The sequence below is a fragment of the Phalangium opilio genome, unplaced genomic scaffold (genome assembly GCF_054372755.1).
Source record: "Phalangium opilio isolate 3A_F unplaced genomic scaffold, DU_Popi_V2 ptg000230l_1, whole genome shotgun sequence".
Lineage (NCBI taxonomy): Eukaryota > Metazoa > Arthropoda > Arachnida > Opiliones > Phalangiidae > Phalangium > Phalangium opilio.
Window position 1 is genome coordinate 596,655 of NW_028324221.1, and position 21,508 is coordinate 618,162.

The 21,508-nt window shown below is 38.6% G+C and overlaps 1 long non-coding RNA gene and 5 other non-coding genes across 9 annotated transcripts; 5 read left to right on the plus strand and 1 right to left on the minus strand.

Annotated features, from left to right (window-relative positions):
* The first annotated feature begins 236 nt into the window (after window positions 1-236).
* On the plus strand, window positions 237-309 carry TRNAV-CAC (transfer RNA valine (anticodon CAC)). Its single transcript has one exon. It is a non-coding gene; the product is annotated as a tRNA-Val (tRNA).
* Window positions 310-923: 614 nt separating this feature from the next.
* On the plus strand, window positions 924-996 carry TRNAV-CAC (transfer RNA valine (anticodon CAC)). Its single transcript has one exon. It is a non-coding gene; the product is annotated as a tRNA-Val (tRNA).
* Window positions 997-4,096: 3,100 nt separating this feature from the next.
* Window positions 4,097-4,169, plus strand: TRNAV-CAC (transfer RNA valine (anticodon CAC)). The gene has a single exon. It is a non-coding gene; the product is annotated as a tRNA-Val (tRNA).
* Window positions 4,170-5,749: 1,580 nt separating this feature from the next.
* Window positions 5,750-5,822, plus strand: TRNAV-AAC (transfer RNA valine (anticodon AAC)). The gene has a single exon. It is a non-coding gene; the product is annotated as a tRNA-Val (tRNA).
* Window positions 5,823-7,405: 1,583 nt separating this feature from the next.
* TRNAV-AAC (transfer RNA valine (anticodon AAC)) lies at window positions 7,406-7,478 on the plus strand. The gene has a single exon. It is a non-coding gene; the product is annotated as a tRNA-Val (tRNA).
* Window positions 7,479-13,517: 6,039 nt separating this feature from the next.
* Window positions 13,518-14,522, minus strand: LOC149613136 (uncharacterized). 4 transcript variants are annotated; one of them, XR_016376252.1, is made up of 4 exons: window positions 14,317-14,522; window positions 13,943-14,256; window positions 13,757-13,879; window positions 13,518-13,562 (listed from the first exon to the last, which is right to left on the minus strand). It is a non-coding gene; the product is annotated as an uncharacterized LOC149613136 (long non-coding RNA). The 4 variants fall into 4 exon arrangements; XR_016376255.1 differs by lacking the exon at window positions 13,518-13,562 and adding an exon at window positions 13,663-13,697; XR_016376253.1 differs by lacking the exon at window positions 13,518-13,562 and adding an exon at window positions 13,678-13,702.
* Between the last annotated feature and the right edge of the window lie 6,986 nt (window positions 14,523-21,508).

The window sequence follows — 21,508 nt, forward strand, 5'->3', positions numbered from 1 at the left end:
GGAAGATCTCAGGTTCGAGTTCTGATAGATACATGTTTCGACCATCGTGATTGGACATAATAATAAGCTAGATCTCTTGGAGAACTCAGAACAACCTAGTATCTATGGTGTTGTGGTTATCAAGTCCGCGTTATACGCGGAAGGTCTCAGGTTCGAGCCTTGATAGATACATGTTTTGACCATCGTGATTAGACATAAAAATAAGGTACGTCTCTTCGAAAACTCTGTAGCACAAAGTATCTATGGTTTAGTGGTTATCACGTCCGCTTCACACGCGGAAGGACCCAGGTTCGAGCCCTGGTAGATACATGTTTTGACCATCGTGATTGGAACTAATAATAAGCGAGATCTCTTGGAGAACTCAGAATAACCTAGTATCTATCGTGTAGTGGTTATCAAGTCCGCGTTACACGCGGAAGGTCTCAGGTTCGAGTTCTGATAGATACATGTTTTGACCATCGTGATTGGACTTAATAATAAGCTAGATCTCTTGGAAAACTCTGTCTGACAACGTATCTATGGTTTAGTGGTTATCACGTCCGCCTAACACGCAACGGTCCCAGGTTCGTGCCCTGGTAGATGCATCTTTTGACCATCGTGATTAGACATAATAATAAGGTACATCTCTTTGAAAACTCAGAAACTAAGTATCTATGGCTTAGTGGTTATCACGTCCGCTTTACACGCGGAAGGACCCAGGTTCGAGCCCTGGTAGATACATGTTTTGACCATCGTGATTGGACATAATAATAAGCTAGATCTCTTGGAAAATTCAGAATAACCAAGTATCTATGGTGTAGTGGTTATCACGTCCGCCTAACACGCGGAAGGTCCTAGGTTCGAGCCCTGATAGATACATGTTTTGACCATCGTGATTAGACATAAAAATAAGGTACGTCTCTTCGAAAACTCTGTAGCACAAAGTATCTATGGTTTAGTGGTTATCACGTCCGCTTCACACGCGGAAGGACCCAGGTTCGAGCCCTGGTAGATACATGTTTTGACCATCGTGATTGGAAATAATAATAAGCGAGATCTCTTGGAGAACTCAGAATAACCTAGTATCTATGGTGTAGTGGTTATCAAGTCCGCGTTACACGCGGAAGGTCTCAGGTTCGAGCCTTGATAGATACATGTTTTGACCATCGTGATTGGACATAATAATAAGCTAGATCTCTTGGAAAACTCTGCTTGACAACGTATCTATGGTTTAGTGGTTGTCACGTCCGCCTAACACGCAAACGGTCCCAGGTTCGCGCGCTGGTAAATACATGTTTTGACCATCGTGATTGGACATAATAATAAGCTAGATCTCTTGGAAAACTCAGAATAACGAAGTATCTATGTTGTAGTGGTTATCACGTCCACTTTACACGCGGAAGATCTCAGGTTCGAGTTCTGATAGATACATGTTTTGACCATCGTGATTGGACATAATAATAAGCTAGATCTCTTGGAAAACTCAGAATATCAAAGTATCTATGGTGTAGTGGTTATCACGTCCGCCTAACACGCGGAAGATCTCAGGTTCGAGTTCTGATAGATACATGTTTTGACCATCGTGATTGGACTTAATAATAAGCTAGATCTCTTGGAAAACTCTGTTTGACAACGTATATATGGTTTAGTGGTTATCACGTCCGCCTAACACGCAAACGGTCCCAGGTTCGCACCCTGGTAGATACATGTTTTGACCATCGTGATTGGACATAATAATAAGCTAGATCTCTTGGAAAACTCAGAATAACGAAGTATCTTTGGTGTAGTGGTTATCACGTCCGCCTAACACGCGGAAGATCTCAGGTTCGAGTTCTGATAGATACGTGTTTCAACCATCGTGATTGGACAAAATAATAAGCTAGATCTCTTGGAAAACTTAGAATAACCAAGCATCTATGGTGTAGTGGTTATCTAGTCCGCTTTACACGCGGAAGGTCCCAGGTTCGAGCCCTGGTAGATGCATCTTTTGACCACCGTGATTAGACATAATAATAGGATAGATCTCTTCGAAAACTCAGAATAGCCAAGTATCATTGGTGTAGTGGTTATCACGTCCGCCTAACACGCGGAAGATCTCAGGTTCGAGTTCTGATAGATACGTGTTTCAACCATCGTGATTGGACAAAATAATAAGCTAGATCTCTTGGAAAACTTAGAATAACCAAGCATCTATGGTGTAGTGGTTATCTAGTCCGCTTTACACGCGGAAGGTCTCAGGTTCGAGCCTTGATAGATACATGTTTTGACCATCGTGATTGGACATAATAATAAGCTAGATCTCTTGGAAAACTCTGCTTGACAACGTATCTATGGTTTAGTGGTTGTCACGTCCGCCTAACACGCAAACGGTCCCAGGTTCGCGCGCTGGTAAATACATGTTTTGACCATCGTGATTGGACATAATAATAAGCTAGATCTCTTGGAAAACTCAGAATAACGAAGTATCTATGTTGTAGTGGTTATCACGTCCACTTTACACGCGGAAGATCTCAGGTTCGAGTTCTGATAGATACATGTTTTGACCATCGTGATTGGACATAATAATAAGCTAGATCTCTTGGAAAACTCAGAATAACAAAGTATCTATGGTGTAGTGGTTATCACGTCCGCCTAACACGCGGAAGATCTCAGGTTCGAGTTCTGATAGATACATGTTTTGACCATCGTGATTGGACTTAATAATAAGCTAGATCTCTTGGAAAACTCTGTTTGACAACGTATCTATGGTTTAGTGGTTATCACGTCCGCCTAACACGCAAACGGTCCCAGGTTCGCACCCTGGTAGATACATGTTTTGACCATCGTGATTGGACATAATAATAAGCTAGATCTCTTGGAAAACTCAGAATAACGAAGTATCTTTGGTGTAGTGGTTATCACGTCCGCCTAACACGCGGAAGATCTCAGGTTCGAGTTCTGATAGATACGTGTTTCAACCATCGTGATTGGACAAAATAATAAGCTAGATCTCTTGGAAAACTTAGAATAACCAAGCATCTATGGTGTAGTGGTTATCTAGTCCGCTTTACACGCGGAAGGTCCCAGGTTCGAGCCCTGGTAGATGCATCTTTTGACCACCGTGATTAGACATAATAATAGGATAGATCTCTTCGAAAACTCAGAATAGCCAAGTATCATTGTTGTAGTGGTTGTCACGTCCGCCTAACATGCGGAAGATCTCAGGTTCGAGTTCTGATAGATACATGTTTTGACCATCGTGATTGGACTTAATAATAAGCTAGATCTCTTGGAAAACTCTGTTTGACAACGTATCTATGGTTTAGTGGTTATCACGTCCGCCTAACACGCAAACGGTCCCAGGTTCACGCCCTGGTAGATACATGTTTTGACCATCGTGATTAGGTATAATAATAAGGTTAGATCTCTTCGAAAACTCAGAAAAAGCCAAGTATCTTTGTTGTAGTGGTTATCACGTCCGCTTTACGCGCGGAAGATCTCAGGTTCGAGTTCTGATAGATACATGTTTTGACCATCGTGATTGGACTTAATAATAAGCTAGATCTCTTGGAAAACTCTGTTTGACAACGTATCTATGGTTTAGTGGTTATCACGTCCGCCTAACACGCAACGGTCCCAGGTTCGCGCCCTGGTAGATGCATCTTTTGACCATCGTGATTAGACATAATAATAAGGTACATCTCTTTGAAAACTCAGAAACTAAGTATCTATGGCTTAGTGTGTATCACGTCCGCCTAACACGCAAACGGTCCCAGGTTCGAGCCCTGGTAGGTACATGTTTTGACCATCGTGATTGGACATAATAATAAGCTAGATCTCTTTGAAAACTCAGATTAGCGAAATAGCTATTGTGTAGTGGTTATCACGTCCACTTTACACGCGGAAGGACCCAGGTTCGAGCCCTGGTAGATACATGTTTTGACCATCGTGATTGGACATAATAATAAGCTAGATCTCTTGGAAAATTCAGAATAACCAAGTATCTATGGTGTAGTGGTTATCACGTCCGCCTAACACGCGGAAGGTCCTAGGTTCGAGCCCTGATAGATACATGTTTTGACCATCGTGATTAGACATAAAAATAAGGTACGTCTCTTCGAAAACTCTGTAGCACAAAGTATCTATGGTTTAGTGGTTATCACGTCCGCTTCACACGCGGAAGGACCCAGGTTCGAGCCCTGGTAGATACATGTTTTGACCATCGTGATTGGAAATAATAATAAGCGAGATCTCTTGGAGAACTCAGAATAACCTAGTATCTATGGTGTAGTGGTTATCAAGTCCGCGTTACACGCGGAAGGTCTCAGGTTCGAGCCTTGATAGATACATGTTTTGACCATCGTGATTGGACATAATAATAAGCTAATCTCTTGGAAAACTCTGCTTGACAACGTATCTATGGTTTAGTGGTTGTCACGTCCGCCTAACACGCAAACGGTCCCAGGTTCGCGCGCTGGTAAATACATGTTTTGACCATCGTGATTGGACATAATAATAAGCTAGATCTCTTGGAAAACTCAGAATAACGAAGTATCTATGGTGTAGTGGTTATCACGTCCGCCTAACACGCGGAAGATCTCAGGTTCGAGTTCTGATAGATACATGTTTTGACCATCGTGATTGGACTTAATAATAAGCTAGATCTCTTGGAAAACTCTGTTTGACAACGTATCTATGGTTTAGTGGTTATCACGTCCGCCTAACACGCAAACGGTCCCAGGTTCGCACCCTGGTAGATACATGTTTTGACCATCGTGATTGGACATAATAATAAGCTAGATCTCTTGGAAAACTCAGAATAACGAAGTATCTATGGTGTAGTGGTTATCACGTCCGCCTAACACGCGGAAGATATCAGGTTCGAGTTCTGATAGATACGTGTTTCGACCATCGTGATTGGACAAAATAATAAGATAGATCTCTTGGAAAACTTAGAATAACCAAGCATCTATGGTGTAGTGGTTATCTAGTCCGCTTTACACGCGGAAGGTCCCAGGTTCGAGCCCTGGTAGATGCATTTTGACCACCGTGATTAGACATAATAATAGGATAGATCTCTTCGAAAACTCAGAATAGCCAAGTATCTTTGTTGTAGTGGTTGTCACGTCCGCCTAACATGCGGAAGATCTCAGGTTCGAGTTCTGATAGATACATGTTTTGACCATCGTGATTGGACTTAATAATAAGCTAGATCTCTTGGAAAACTCTGTTTGACAACGTATCTATGGTTTAGTGGTTATCACGTCCGCCTAACACGCAAACGGTCCCAGGTTCACGCCCTGGTAGATACATGTTTTGACCATCGTGATTGGACATAATATTAAAGTAGATCTCTTGGAAAACTAAGAATAACCAAATATCTATGGTGTAGTGTTTATCACGTCCGCCTAACACGCGGAAGATCTCAGGTTCGCGCGCTGGTAAATACATGTTTTGACCATCGTGATTGGACATAATAATAAGCTAGATCTCTTGGAAAACTCAGAATAACGAAGTATCTATGGTGTAGTGGGTATCACGTCCGCCTAACACGCGGAAGATCTCAGGTTCGAGTTCTGATAGATACATGTTTTGACCATCGTGATTGGACTTAATAATAAGCTAGATCTCTTGGAAAACTCTGTTTGACAACGTATCTATGGTTAAGTGGTTATCACGTCCGCCTAACACGCGAACGGTCCCAGGTTCGCGCCCTGGTAGATACATGTTTTGACCATCGTGATTTGATATAATAATAAGCTAGATCTCTTGGAAAAGTTAGAACAACCAAGTATCTATGGTGTAGTGGTTATCACGTCCGCCTAACACGCGGAAGGTCCCAGGTTCGAACCCTGGTAGATGCATCTTTTGACCACCGTGATTAGACAAAATTATAGGATAGATCTCTTCGAAAACTCAGAATAGCCAAGTATCTTTGTTGTAGTGGTTATCACGTCCGCTTTACACGCGGAAGATCTCAGGTTCGAGTTCTGATAGATACATGTTTTGACCATCGTGATTGGACATAATAATAAGCTAGATCTCTTGGAAAACTCAGAATAACCAAGCATCTATGGTGTAGTGGTTATCTAGTCCGCTTTACACGCGGAAGGTCCCAGGTTCGAGCCCTGGTAGATGCATGTTTTGACCATCGTGATTGGACATAATAATAAGCTAGATCTCTTGCAAAACTCTGTTTGACAACGTATCTATGGTTTAGTGGTTATCACGTCCGCCTAACACGCAAACGGTCCCAGGTTCGCGCCCTGGTTGATACATGTTTTGACCATCGTGATTAGACTTAATAATAAGGTAGATCTCTTCGAAAACTCAGAATATCCAAGTATAGATGGTGTAGTGGTTATCTCGTCCGCTTCACACGCGGAAAGATCCAGGTTCAAGCCCTGGTAGATACATGTTTTGACCATCGTGATTGGACATAATAATAAGCTAGATCTCTTGGAAAACTCTGAATAACCAAGTATCTATGGTGTAGTGGTTATCTAGTCTGCTTTACACGCGGAAGATCTTAGGTTCGAGTTCTGATAGATACATGTTTCGACCATCGTGATTGGACATAATAATAAGCTAGATCTCTTGGAAAACTTAGAATGACCAAGCATCTATGGTGTAGTGGTTATCTAGTCCGCTTTACACGCGGAAGGTCCCAGGTTCGAGCCCTGGTAGATGCATCTTTTGACCACCGTGATTAGACATAATAATAGGATAGATCTCTTCGAAAACTCAGAATAGCCAAGTATCTTTGTTGTAGTGGTTGTCACGTCCGCCTAACATGCGGAAGATCTCAGGTTCGAGTTCTGATAGATACATGTTTTGACCATCGTGATTGGACTTAATAATAAGCTAGATCTCTTGGAAAACTCTGTTTGACAACGTATCTATGGTTTAGTGGTTATCACGTCCGCCTAACACGCAAACGGTCCCAGGTTCACGCCCTGGTAGATACATGTTTTGACCATCGTGATTGGACATAATATTAAAGTAGATCTCTTGGAAAACTAAGAATAACCAAATATCTATGGTGTAGTGTTTATCACGTCCGCCTAACACGCGGAAGATCTCAGGTTCGAGTTCTGATAGATACATGTTTTGACCATCGTGATTTGATATAATAATAAGCTAGATCTCTTGGAAAACTCAGAATAACGAAGTATCTATGGTGTAGTGGGTATCACGTCCGCCTAACACGCGGAAGATCTCAGGTTCGAGTTCTGATAGATACATGTTTTGACCATCGTGATTGGACTTAATAATAAGCTAGATCTCTTGGAAAACTCTGTTTGACAACGTATCTATGGTTTAGTGGTTATCACGTCCGCCTAACACGCGAACGGTCCCAGGTTCGCGCCCTGGTAGATACATGTTTTGACCATCGTGATTTGATATAATAATAAGCTAGATCTCTTGGAAAAGTTAGAACAACCAAGTATCTATGGTGTAGTGGTTATCACGTCCGCCTAACACGCGGAAGGTCCCAGGTTCGAACCCTGGTAGATGCATCTTTTGACCACCGTGATTAGACATAATTATAGGATAGATCTCTTCGAAAACTCAGAATAGCCAAGTATCTTTGTTGTAGTGGTTATCACGTCCGCTTTACACGCGGAAGATCTCAGGTTCGAGTTCTGATAGATACATGTTTTGACCATCGTGATTGGACATAATAATAAGCTAGATCTCTTGGAAAACTCAGAATAACCAAGCATCTATGGTGTAGTGGTTATCTAGTCCGCTTTACACGCGGAAGGTCCCAAGTTCGAGCCCTGGTAGATGCATGTTTTGACCATCGTGATTGGACATAATAATAAGCTAGATCTCTTGCAAAACTCTGTTTGACAACGTATCTATGGTTTAGTGGTTATCACGTCCGCCTAACACGCAAACGGTCCCAGGTTCGCGCCCTGGTTGATACATGTTTTGACCATCGTGATTAGACTTAATAATAAGGTAGATCTCTTCGAAAACTCAGAATATCCAAGTATAGATGGTGTAGTGGTTATCTCGTCCGCTTCACACGCGGAAAGATCCAGGTTCAAGCCCTGGTAGATACATGTTTTGACCATCGTGATTGGACATAATAATAAGCTAGATCTCTTGGAAAACTCTGAATAACCAAGTATCTATGGTGTAGTGGTTATCTAGTCTGCTTTACACGCGGAAGATCTTAGGTTCGAGTTCTGATAGATACATGTTTCGACCATCGTGATTGGACATAATAATAAGCTAGATCTCTTGGAAAACTTAGAATGACCAAGCATCTATGGTGTAGTGGTTATCTAGTCCGCTTTACACGCGGAAGGTCCCAGGTTCGAGCCCTGGTAGATGCATCTTTTGACCACCGTGATTAGACATAACAAGTTGGGAAAACCAAAATATTACCTCTCCGAGTCGAGAAAATTATAGAACCTTAAGTATCCAATGAAAACGTCGAGACTAACATCCGCCATTAATCTAGATCCCAATAGGTTCAACTTTAATATACATTTTTGCCTACTCTCAACTCCATTAATAAATTAACGATTATCGAAGAATTAGACTTGTTGGCAAATATTAGCGATATTTTCAACGCTTTCTTATTATTGCTCACTATATTGTATGGATATTCGAAGACATATATATATTTGAGATAACGTAAACCCTTTTTGTTAGGGAAAATATCAATAACCCTTGACATTTGCGCAAAGGAGTTGGAATAACCGAAATAATAACTCTCAGTCCGGGCAATTCCTTTATTTCTTATTAATTTTCCATAAAAATGTCTTCATTCATGACGCACATTGTAATAGCTGCAATCCTGAAATTTAAAACAAGTATTTATATGAACTCTTCTAAGCCTTGGAACGTTTAAAAGTACATATAATCCATTTTTGAATATCTAGTAGTAACACGATATTACACGGAGACGTTCTTAAATTATTTCATCCACGAGGTCTTTAAAATACTCGTGTATTTCATAAGAGATTAGACATTGGGAGAGATCCTCATCATTACCATCATCCACTTCATCCGATGAATCACTTACTAGGCTTATTTCAGTTGTTTTATTCATTGGTGCACTAAATATGTTACACATGGCAATAGTTCGTTACAACCACGACATGTGTTCCCGCATGTACATGCACTTACTCTCCAACTGTCGGAACATAATCAATCCCAAAAACGGTTCCTTTCTCAATCAAATCACGTTGAGAAAATTCTAAATGTTTTAAGTTAATTCATTAATCGTAAGGAACAGACTTATGATTGAAATATTGACATAAAGAAGTACTTGTTTCCGTTAAGAAAGCAATATTTTTGTTTTTGAGTTGGGTAGCTCCCAAATGCGCCACAAGCATCCGGACTCCCTTCCCATAAGTCGTAGAAAAGGTTGATAGTTTTTTCTAAGTTATTGTAGATGCCGGCAACTTTATTGTACTCCAAACATTCCACAATCACATTCGATGGAATGCCGTTTAAATAACCGAAAGCAGAGATCATTGAAATTTGATTTGGATGTATTATTTTTGTCTTAAAAAATAATCGTGAAATTGGTTTTGGCCATGATGAAGCAGGCGATCCAGCTACTCGTTGAAGTACATTCCACGGATTAAATTTAGCACAAAATTTTGAAGGTCTTTGAGCCATCTAAAGCGTTATACGAAATGAATTTATCTAATATCTTACATGGTTACGAAAACTAAGATATTCTAAATAGATTAAATTCGGTTAAGGTAAGATCTGACAACAATAGAAACAATAAGTATCCCACTGACCCGTAATTATTTTACATGCATAAGCCTAATACTACGGTGAGCGCGAGCATCACAAATCTCGGGCTGTATTAGCGAAATACCTAGATCATGTCACCATTGATTAATTATTTTTAACATCCCCCTTCTCCACCAGCTAGAGCTTAAAAACATTTAAGACAGACTCGGGTATAAATACATCAATGTATGGGATTCCCATACCAATAAGTGATTAAACATAATCAAGCACTTACAATTTGACTGAAAGAAGCAAGGTATTATAAATACTGTCGTTGTCAAGGCGCAACACTAATTCAAATCACAAATAAACTCGGCATTAACGCGTCTCGAAGCAATAAAATTCGACCACGCACTGGCAATCTTTCACGAAATTAGACGAAATATTGGTTTTTTTACGAAAATGAACGGCAAAGCGGTTAAAGGTTAAACAAGAGAAAATATTATTTATTTGAACGCTTTTTTTAAACGATAGATCACGGTGAAAAATATGCTCGGTGCGATAACACCAGAGAGAATTAAGTAACGGAGCGGAAGCTATAACCTATAACAGTTTTAAAAGAGGTGCATTTACTCTTAAAGCTAAGGGGGTCGTAGCAGGTCAGGCACGTTTTGGGTCTAAAGCTAGCTTCCAGTAACGCTAAGCCGGAAACCCGCCCCCTCCTCCCTGAGATGATCACGTGGTTTTTAAAGCGACATTTTCTGCCCCTACCTTCTACTCCCTGTGACAATTCTGTAGATCTTTTTATTGACTTGGTTATGATAATGATCTACTGAGCTTTTGAAACCCATTTTCTAGGAAAATAGGTTTCGGCTTTCACCCCTTTTTGAGTAAGTCTACTTAAAAGAAGATTCTCCTGGTCTTTGTAGAGTGGGTAAAAAAGAAGAGGGGGTCGGAGAGTCCCTCTCAATGGTTGGTAGGCCATCGAGTAGGTAAATAAATAGACTACTTTTAACTCTTCATAGCACATAACCAACCTAGGCTAAATACGGAGACCAATTTTCTAATAGAAATTAAAACGCCACGATTACCAGTAGATGCCGAGCAAAATGATACGTCAAAATCACTATATGCTTGAATATTTTTTTATTATTTCACTTTTTAAATGTCAGATCAATAAGCGCGTTTATATGGATGGCCACGTTGTTTTTGTCCTTTTTTTAGTTCTCCTTCCATTTTCTGTGTAATAAAAAACGTTATTAAATTAATATTAAAATACTTTTGTTTTTGGAAACCTTGAAACCATAAAATATTTATCTGTTCCAACATAATATGTTTGGGTAATAAAATGAAATAATACTAAAATTACCAAAATTGTTGACGCGGAAGAACTAATTTGAAGAAGGTTTTCAAACTTCTCGTCCAAGAAAAGGTTCCTACTTCGAGGTTCCTTGTACCAATGGACCGTACCAACGACGTTCCTGATATTTTCGGGAAAATCGCGAGCGATATTATCGCGCCTCTTCTCCTCAAGTTCTTTCATGCATGCATGCAAATGCTTGTTACAATCTTCCAGTGCTTTACAACGACTTGTGGCTAAAAAGAGGATGCAAATGTCCAGTTAAGTTTAAAATTAAATTAAAGATAGGCCCTTCCATTTTGAAAGTAATATAATCTTTAAGACAACCTTACGGATTACGAACATACCTTAAGGAAACAGGGGCCGTATTCTGTAGAAAAAGTATGCTCCTCCCCCGGACTTAAGCTCGCTGATTGGTCGGTCAGGATCGAACTTAGGGCTTTTCATTGGCGGTGGCGGTTTTGGGGCAAATCTCACTTAATACTTGTGATAGGTTGAAATTTTCGAGCAGACGACATCGACACGTGTTAAAATATACACCAAATTCAAAGTAGTAATTTTAGAACTCGGCAAACCGTTCAGCACCATGAATCGGTTAATTGACCGGTTTTTTTGCTTTCCTTTTTTTCACCGGAACTTAGCAGACTACACTTCGTCGTTGCTAATGGCGGTAATGGCAGGTAATGGATTATATTGTTCTTGGTGTTGTTGACTTTAGAAAGAAAGACGACTAAATTATTGTTTTAAATACTGTTAGTTTACAAAATATAAGGGTTTGCGTTGTTATAATTTAAAAAATATGCCTTTGTTTTGTGGGAAAATAAAGTCGAACTCTGCTAGAAGTCGAAAAGGATTTACACCGAGGCTTATAACGAAGAAAGTCCTCTGTAGACTGTAGTAAGTAGTAAAGAAAGATTTTATTGTTTCTGTTATTTACTTATTGTTTGGTTCTGTAAGATAAGTTTCAAGCAACAGAGGCACGCTAGTAAATGATTGGAACATGAAATGAGGCACCATACCATAGCGAGGGTATTTCGTCATTCATTGGCCATGACCAAGATAATTGTGTTTTGATACAAATATGATTGCCTAATCCTTATGGGTCATGAAAGCCTGATTCGTTATACTTATAATACCTATTTTATAATCAAAGCACCAACAGCGAAAGAAATACTTCTACCTTTTATTAAGCAACTATTGCATTAATGTTCAACTGGTAAATAATGTTGCACACATGTCTAACAAATAGAAATATTCATATGCTTTTCTTTTATTATAGATTTGTGGTAATGACGTGTTTGACATGAACCCGAATGGGAACTACTTTTGACCTCTATAGTAGGAATTTCTCTTCATTTTCTTCTGTTACTAACAGGTTTATTTTAGCAAATTAAAGATAGAAATACAGGGACAATGTACTTTAATAACTTCATTCACTGTCAAAACACCACACAGCTGGATAAAACATCAGGGATCACAGATAGGTTAAATGATGTCAACGAGGAAGATTGTTGGTTGGAAGAGATCAAGAAGATGTTGAGCATCTTGAAAGGCAATATATGAAAGAAGACTGCTTCGACAATGGAGAGCGGTAAAACGTCCATGAACTCCTAAAATGTACCTCTATTCCCAGTTTTGAACTTGACATTTGTCAGGATGCCGTAAATTGTTAGCTATCTTATACTCGAATTCGGATATTCTCCAGCAATGTATGTAAATATGTAGTTGGTAAATGTCCAACTATTATGGAACTGTTGGAGAAATAATAATGAAACACAAGAATATGTTGACCCCCTATTTCCTACCCATTAAAATGTTACAGTTTTATTGTCTTAATTAATTTTTGCGTGGCATCTTCCCTTAAATACATAGGGGTACTCGAAACATTAAAGACGGATCACTGAGATAAAAATATAACCGTAGAATCACCAATAGGCTTACTAGTTCCTATAGTGGCGCATTTTTTAATTGTGATTTAACAATAAAGGGGTAGTAGCGAATATATCAATAACTAAAGTTTAAATTGAGACACGTACGTTTTAAGAATAGAATATGCAAAATGAAGGTCATTTTAAATATTTTGTTTCAGTAATGCTTCGTGACTTGTTGAAATGTGCAATTGAAAACTACAAAGATGATCAATAAAAGCCTTTTTTCCATATATAGGATTTTAGGTTTGATACATGATTTCCATTGGTCCTATATTAATACAATCTTATAATGATAATTCATAAACAACAATGCTCAAGAACATATGCACATGAATGCCAGTTCCTTCATCCAAATACCATTCCAACAGACTCATACATTTGCCTACATCAGATAATAATACCATAGATGTGCATTTAGTGGCCGTCTAATAAAATGGTCTTATAGACATTGAAAATACGAAACTAATTTACATCGAGAATCCTATGTGATAAAGTCAAAATAAACTCAAGTTTCATTTAAATAATGTTGCTAAACTGTTTTTAGTAACAGCTCATTCAGTCTCGACATTGGTTCCTCTCCATTACTTATTTTCCTATAATTGATTCTTTATTACCATAATAATAATTAGTTAAGTTTGATTTGTTTATCTAATCCAAACCTTTAAAGAGCTCACCTCATATTTGTATAGGCGCAAATCACATATTCGTTGGTAGTTTATACTTGCAACAACTATGCCAGCCTTCTCTTTAAAGGGAAACCTTAGAGTAAAGCATGCTCAACTAATAAAAGTGTTAATACCTTAATATGCAAGTTGATTACAACACTTCAATGTTGGCAGATATCCTTAGAGGAAGTGCCCACCCTAGATAATTCTCCATTGCCATTGCCAGTGTCAATGATAGAAATGTCATTACCACAAATCTATAATAAAAGAAAAGCATATGAATATTTCTATTTGTTAGACATGTGTGCAACATTATTTACCAGTTGAACATTAATGCAACAGTTGCTAAATAAAAGGTAGAAGTATTTCTTTCGCTGTTGGTGCTTTGATTATAAAATAGGTACACTTCATGGTGCCAAGTGCCAGGGAAGATGGCTGTGACAGTCATGGTATATATATTATAAGTATAACGAATCAGGCTTTCATGACCCATAAGGATTAGGCAATCATATTTGTATCAAAACACAATTATCTTGGTCATGGCCAATGAATGACGAAATACCTTCGCTATGGGATGGTGCCTCATTTCATGTTCCAATAATTTACTAGCGTGCCTCTGTTGCTTGAAACTTATCTTACAGAACCAAACAATAAGTCAATAACAGAAACAATAAAATCTTTCTTTACTACTTACTACAGTCTACAGAGGACTTTCTTCGTCATAAGCCTCGGTGTAAATCCTTTTCGACTTCGGGCAGAGTTCGACTTTATTTTCCCACAAAACAAAGGCATATTTTTTAAATTATAACAACGCAAACCCTTATATTTTGTAAACTAACAGTATTTAAAACAATAATTTAGTCGTCTTTCTTTCTAAAGTCAACAACACCAAGAACAATATAATCCATTACCTGCCATTACCGCCATTAGCAACGACGAAGTGTAGTCTGCTAAGTTCCGGTGAAAAAAAGGAAAGCAAAAAAACCGGTCAATTAACCGATTCATGGTGCTGAACGGTTTGCCGAGTTCTAAAATTACTACTTTGAATTTGGTGTATATTTTAACACGTGTCGATGTCGTCTGCTCGAAAATTTCAACCTATCACAAGTATTAAGTGAGATTTGCCCCAAAACCGCCACCGCCAATGAAAAGCCCTAAGTTCGATCCTGACCGACCAATCAGCGAGCTTAAGTCCGGGGGAGGAGCATACTTTTTCTGCAGAATACGGCCCCAGAATCCCATAAAACCATCAAATTTTAATCTGCCATAGTAGGAAAAACTCTCTTATAACATGGTTACCACGTACACTATAACCGTTTAATACCTCATTATGACATGTCTGCGCTTTATGGACGAAGTGAAGGCCGCACTGAACTTTTTTTCCATTTCAAACAAATATTTTTCTCTTTGCATTGTGTAGGAGGTCATTATTCCACTAGCAATAATACTTTCATTGATAACAGGAGCAATGTGTCTGGCGGAACGATCAACCGTTGTTGAATTCTGCAAAACAATAACTTATATGAGAGACACAAAAATTCAAATAAGACGATGAGCTAGTCACTTCGCTCCAACATGTACAAATTGCAATTATTCAGAGGCTCAAAGGTAGTTTTTTACCCCTAAGACGAAATCGTCTTTTGAGTTGGCAACGTTATCAGACATAAGTCTTGCAGTATCTCTAGAAATCTTTTCAACTAGGACACAATTTAATCAATGTTAAATTATTTAATATACCGAAAATATCGAAGGGCAGTTTACTTTACTATATTGGCAAAAAAAAATAAATGTAACAAGGGCTAAGTCAAATGCTAATTTAAAAAGAAAGTTCACTGCCACTCGAAAAACATATTTTATAACTTCTCACTTGCAAGTAACTCCTTCTCTATATCCGAAACACTCTTTGACTCCGACATGACTATATCCCGAGCCGTAAATACGTGCGACTGCAATTGCGGAACTTCAACTTTTTGTCTAAACTTTATTTTGATCTTCGTCGCTTTTATATGAAATTTTTATGTCATGGACGTTCCTATTCTTACGGGACTAGAAAATCTTTTGGTTTTTAACTGCAGTGTTTATTTTTTAATTTTTCATTCTTTTACCTTTTGACCCTTTTAAACTAGCTGTTTATATATGGATATATAGATATATAAATATACCCCAACCATGTCTAAATATAATAATTATATTTTATATATTAATAAAAAACGTTCTTGTCAGTGGAATTCCTTCGTCCACGATAAACATTAATCGATAAAACTCTTTAAAGACATTTTTGTAGAACGTTTTTTTGCAATAATAAGTTACATCAGATTACTAATGCTAATCTCAGATGTTCAAGAAAATGCAAGTCCATAAAACATTTCGTACGGGCAAGTCCTTGCCGGAGTATGGTCTTCTGAAATTGACGTAACAAATGAAAGTCGAATGACCATGTTACAAATTGAAGGCAAAGTTCCAGAATAATGATTTAAAGCAAATCTCATTTACTATTAGAATGCTTTTCCTACAAAAGGTCAATAGAACCGATTTTCAACCCCCATGGGAGAATCGTTTTGCAATCTTCTCACGACCACGACTATAGTAAATATATCATCATTAAAAATTGCATCCGTACAGGGTTATTATCGAAGTTATCATAAAACCAACATTATGACTACGGGAAGTGGTCCTAGAGCCAACATTATGACTACCGGCAGTGGTCCTCGAGCCAATATTATGACTACCGGAAGTGGTCCTCGAGCCAATATTATGACTACCGAAAGTGGTCCTCGAGCCAATATTATGACTACCGAAAGTGGTCCTCGAGCCAATATTATGACTACCGAAAGTGGTCCTCGAGCCAATATTATGACCACCGGAAGTGGTCCTCTGCGGGAAGGGGTCGTCGAGCCAATATTATGACTACCGGAAGTGTTCGTCGAGCCAATATTATGACCACCGGAAGTGGTCCTCTGCGGGAAGGGGTCGTCGAGCTAATATTATGACTACCGGAAGTGGTCGTCGAGCCAATATTATGACTACCGGAAGTGGTCGTCGAGCCAATATTATGACTACCTGAAGTGGTCGTCGAGCCATCATTAAGACTGCGGGAAGTGGTCGTCAAGCCAATGTCATGACTGCGGGAAGGGGTCGTCGAGCCAATATTATGACTACTGGAAGTGGTCGCCGAGCCAATATTATTTTTTAAAAAGCATATACCTTTATGATACGAATAGTACGTTTCTATATAACAGACTTCATATCTGTCTCGGAAAAGCTTGTTTCCGAACGCTAAATCTAACTGGCAATGATAGTCTGTTGAAACTTTCTCTTCAAGGCCCGGCAGAAGAGATATGTTAAAGGAATCAAAGAACATCTTCAGTGCCGTTTTACTTTTTAAAAAATTTATATTAAAAGCTCCAACTACAACTGTTGGAACAGACGCATCATATCTAATATCGAATAAAGGATTAAAATCCTCAAAAACTGATCTCAAACTAGCTCCGGGCGTTTTATACAACAAAACAATAGTCATCGGTTCATTTTCAATGGAAACATCCAACCAGCAACGTTCCACATGCGAATTTCTGAAAGGTCTATCGGTTCGTAAAACCCTATTATTCAAATCGTTAACTACCTATTCTGGTGTATCTTTTAAATAAATGGAAGAACCAAATGCAATTCTACATGCCGTTCTTGGCAGATAAATACCACCCACTTCAATAAAGGATGGCACATGAAACTCATCATTTTCTTTCTTCCACGTTTCAACAAAGCATAATAACTGGGCATTTCTTATTAAGGTGTCGGCTAAAATATCTTCCAAATGTGCGTTTAAGGACTGCACATTGTGAACATAAATATAAACCGGTTCGTTCAAGAACGGTAACGCAATACTCTTCGTAGCTCGTAATCTTTGAAGTTCCATTTGTATACTTGAAATTTACCCTCAATATACAAACCAGAGGCGTTTCTCGCTCTACTACAAGCAACGTATAAATGAGCTCTCTCTTATTTCTTTCTTTGATTACAATGCACTACTACAGACGAATACGTATCACCTTGTCTCTTGTGTATCGTAATAGCCTCAGAAATGACCAAAGGAAACTGTTTCCTAGAGACCGAAACATTATTTTGCCTCCATTTTCTACTGAATGCCTTAGTAACTTTCTCGACAGGAGTCCAAATCCTGTTAAAGTTATTCTGCTCGTATAACCCATGACTCTTTTGTCTCAACAACTTTCCAACATAAGCATCAGCAAACTCAATCCAAATCCTAAACGGAATTTGTTCACCGAGCCTATTTGTGCAGTACCCTATTGTTCTTAACCAATCTGTTGCCCCATTTGCAAGTCCGTCAGACGTATCAAAATTGTTAGTCATCATGTATCTGGCGCCACAAGCGAGCGTTAATTCTTTAGGCAGACCATACGTATCAGACGTTACCAACGTTTGAACTTGAGAAAGAATGTTATTTCTAACTTCGCTAGTAAGATCACCATTTTCAACATCTACTGAAACGGAAATAGACTTTTCCGTATTCATGTTTAAAAGCATGTCTTCGTTAAATTGGTTCACTTCAACGTTAGTAGGGAAAAGTTGTATCGCTTCTTTTGGCGGTACACGCTCTCTATTCATTTCTAAACTTACAAAAAAGTCAATATCATCCTGATTCATACTTCCCACAGCCATTCTGTTCAAAGCTTCCGCAAATCTTTTGTCATCTTTTTGCCTCATAATTTCTTCAAGCTCTGCAAACTGGAATTCTTCCCATATTGGGTTACCAATTAAAGCCGCATAGGGATTGTCAGTATCACTTTGACCTTTAAAAGCGAAATGATCGCGCACTGGTCTAAGTTGGTTAAAATCTCCAACTAACAGTACAGATACACCACCGAAATAATCTGGACAACCCATTATCTCTTGCAATCTCGAGTTAACTCGATTAAAAGCCTTGGCTCCAACCATTGATATTTCGTCAATAATTACCAATTTCACTTGACCATACATCAATCTACAATTGTGAAGAGTTTCACTTTCTAGCCTGGAAATATTCCCGGCAAATTGACTAACGGGTAGACAAAAGGTACTATGCAAAGTAGCGCCACCTATATTAAAGGCAGCCTTGCCCGTAGGTGCGCATCGCAAAACTTTAACTTCCGAGGGATTAGACCCTGGCTGCTTATTGTAAAATCTAGTAATAGATTCAAATATGGCACTTATCAAAACGCTTTTTCCAACACCAGCGCCACCGGTAACAAATAGCCGTAAAGGCGTTTCCTTGCATTTTAAATGATGCAGAACTTCATAAAATATTTCTTTTTGTTTCACATTCAGCATTCTAACAAGTACATTGTGCTCAGAATCATTGACTAACGTCACTGACGGAGCAATACTTCTTTTCGCATTACCATCAAGAATATCACGGGTAATATTTCCTATAGACTCCTGAACTGTATTAATTAGAAATTCAGAATCTTCAACAATTAAAGATCTATCTATTTCATTTCGATGTTCCAATTCAGCCTGAATATTAGTAAGATCAGCTTCAATAGCTTCACTTTCGAAATCTCGGACAGCCTGTTCAATGGCCGCTTCGTCAATTTCGTTATTAAATTCTTTTCTACATTCCTTTATAATCTCAAGTTTAAGTTCATACTCCGATTTCAGATCCTTTGTCAAAATGTCCCTACTCTCATCGCGCCAAGGCAAGAACAACATTATTTGGTCACGATAATACTATTCGGGTTCTTTCACTAAATTGAATCTCCGATACCGCATAATTTTAGAATGACCAAGTTTTCTAATAAAACCTGAATCATTTTTCAGTTTCAACCATTTATCACATTCAACTTCAAGATTTTCACTGTCGTCATTATGACTTTGGGTTTTCGCAACTCTACGACTTTTGGAAAACTCGTACCACGTCGCAAATTGAGCTAAGGCCTCTAAATCATCTGGCCTTTGAACATAATGATCGAACATTCCAGAAGCGAAAACGTTCATACTATCTTCTGACAACTATTCAAGCTCACTTTTGCTTTTGAGAATATGGACTCCATTTTCGGGCAAATTTGTATTAACGTAAATATAGGCCGACTACATCTAGAGACTGGAATTTGTAAAACACTATATGCCGCTTCTTGCGCGCTTACCTCGTGCGCATTCAAAAACTGATTTCCTATCACTTTCAACTTTTGCTTTACCGTACATTTATCTGACTGTGCTCGTTTAGCAGCTTCACGCAAAAGTATTGACATGCCACGCTGAGATTTCCTATAAGACACAATATACATAACCAGAGCGTAAGGATCAAGTACAAACTGAATGTCCATATTCGCTTGCCAAAGGCGCAAATTGCACGGGTTGTACGGATTAACCCTAGTATCTTTAGGGTGTCTTTTCAATAAAACAACTTTCTTTTTTATGTCATACGTAACTGCCTTAATATATTCCTCTTCACTCATTCGCAACTTTGCCAACAACTCCTCGAAACTATCTACCCAAAATTCCTCTTCTTTCGATTGCAAAAGTTCATTCAATTTTTTGGAATTCCTCTTACATTTCAGTTCTTCGTCAAGAGTACAGGGTTCTCTTAAACTCGGATCATAAACAATAGTTCTAGGCATGGGAGGAAATGGAATTCCAAAACGACAAACTGAACTGTTATTTACCTTTTTCTTACACGTTGTCGTGTGCTTGTGCATTTGCAAAGACGTCAACAAATCCCCAGAAATAATTTTATCAATAAAGACCTCTACCTCTTTAACGTTCGACAAATCATCTTTGAGCTTAGGTGCATCTTTAATCCATATCAACCCATGTTGATGGGGAGACCCCCTTTGCTGTATATCAACTCTAAAGTAATAATCTTCAATAACACCAAGGGGACCTAGTTTTTGCAAAGCTTTAAGAAGGGCCCGAAAACGGTGGTCAAAATATGCAAATTTAACATGCATGGTATTAGTTGGTAAAAAATCAGACAGTGACACTAACAACGTGTCTTGATTCCCAACAGGGACTGAATTAACTTCGTTAAGCTCATTCAACAGATCATCGCTATCATTATCATTCTCTAAATTCACTGGCCCTACTGGGTCTTCCCTTAATGTATCACCTTGGTTTAACTTACGGTCATTTTCGTCAACAATAAATTCAAGTTCTTCTGGAATTGGATCCAATATATCGACTCTTACAGATATTCCATGCTTAATATACAACGGTGTTTCCACCAAAACCGTAAGAGCTTCGTGCATTTTTTTTGGCCTAACAGTTTCATACAAATAGGATGTATTATATTGCATTCTCCTCATAAACACAATTTGAATAGTATCTGTTTCACGAGGTAACCGTGGTAACACTGACACTGTAGACTCTACATTTATAGGAACGTTGACCACGTTTCCCTTAATCCCTCTTTGTTGATCACAACCTAACCTTATTTGCATAAAAGGTATTCTTGGTGAAATCATTCTTTCCTCCAAATTAGATAAATTAACTAGTTCTGCCGGAATTTCAGGGAATTCAAATCGATTTTCTCTGGAAAACTTGGGGATTTCGTTCTTTTTCAAAGCTTTATTACCAGTACTACATAAAAATACTTCGTCACTTAATTCACGACCGTGAATCCCAGGAACTGCCAAAAGCACTGTAGACTTAACAAAGCTACCCAATGCTTTAAAAAAAGACCTGAGCACCCTTCACATGGCCACGTTGGACCTTCTTAAATACTTCCAAAATAAATCTGCTCTATAAACAAAGGATTTGTCCTCCTTTCAGCCATAGACAATCAATTTATAGAACGCTCTGGGTTTCTAACATTTAAATTTTCACGCCTGGCAGCCTTACTCAACTGATTTTTAACACGCTCAGTTTCAACGTACTCCAAATCTTGGCGTTTA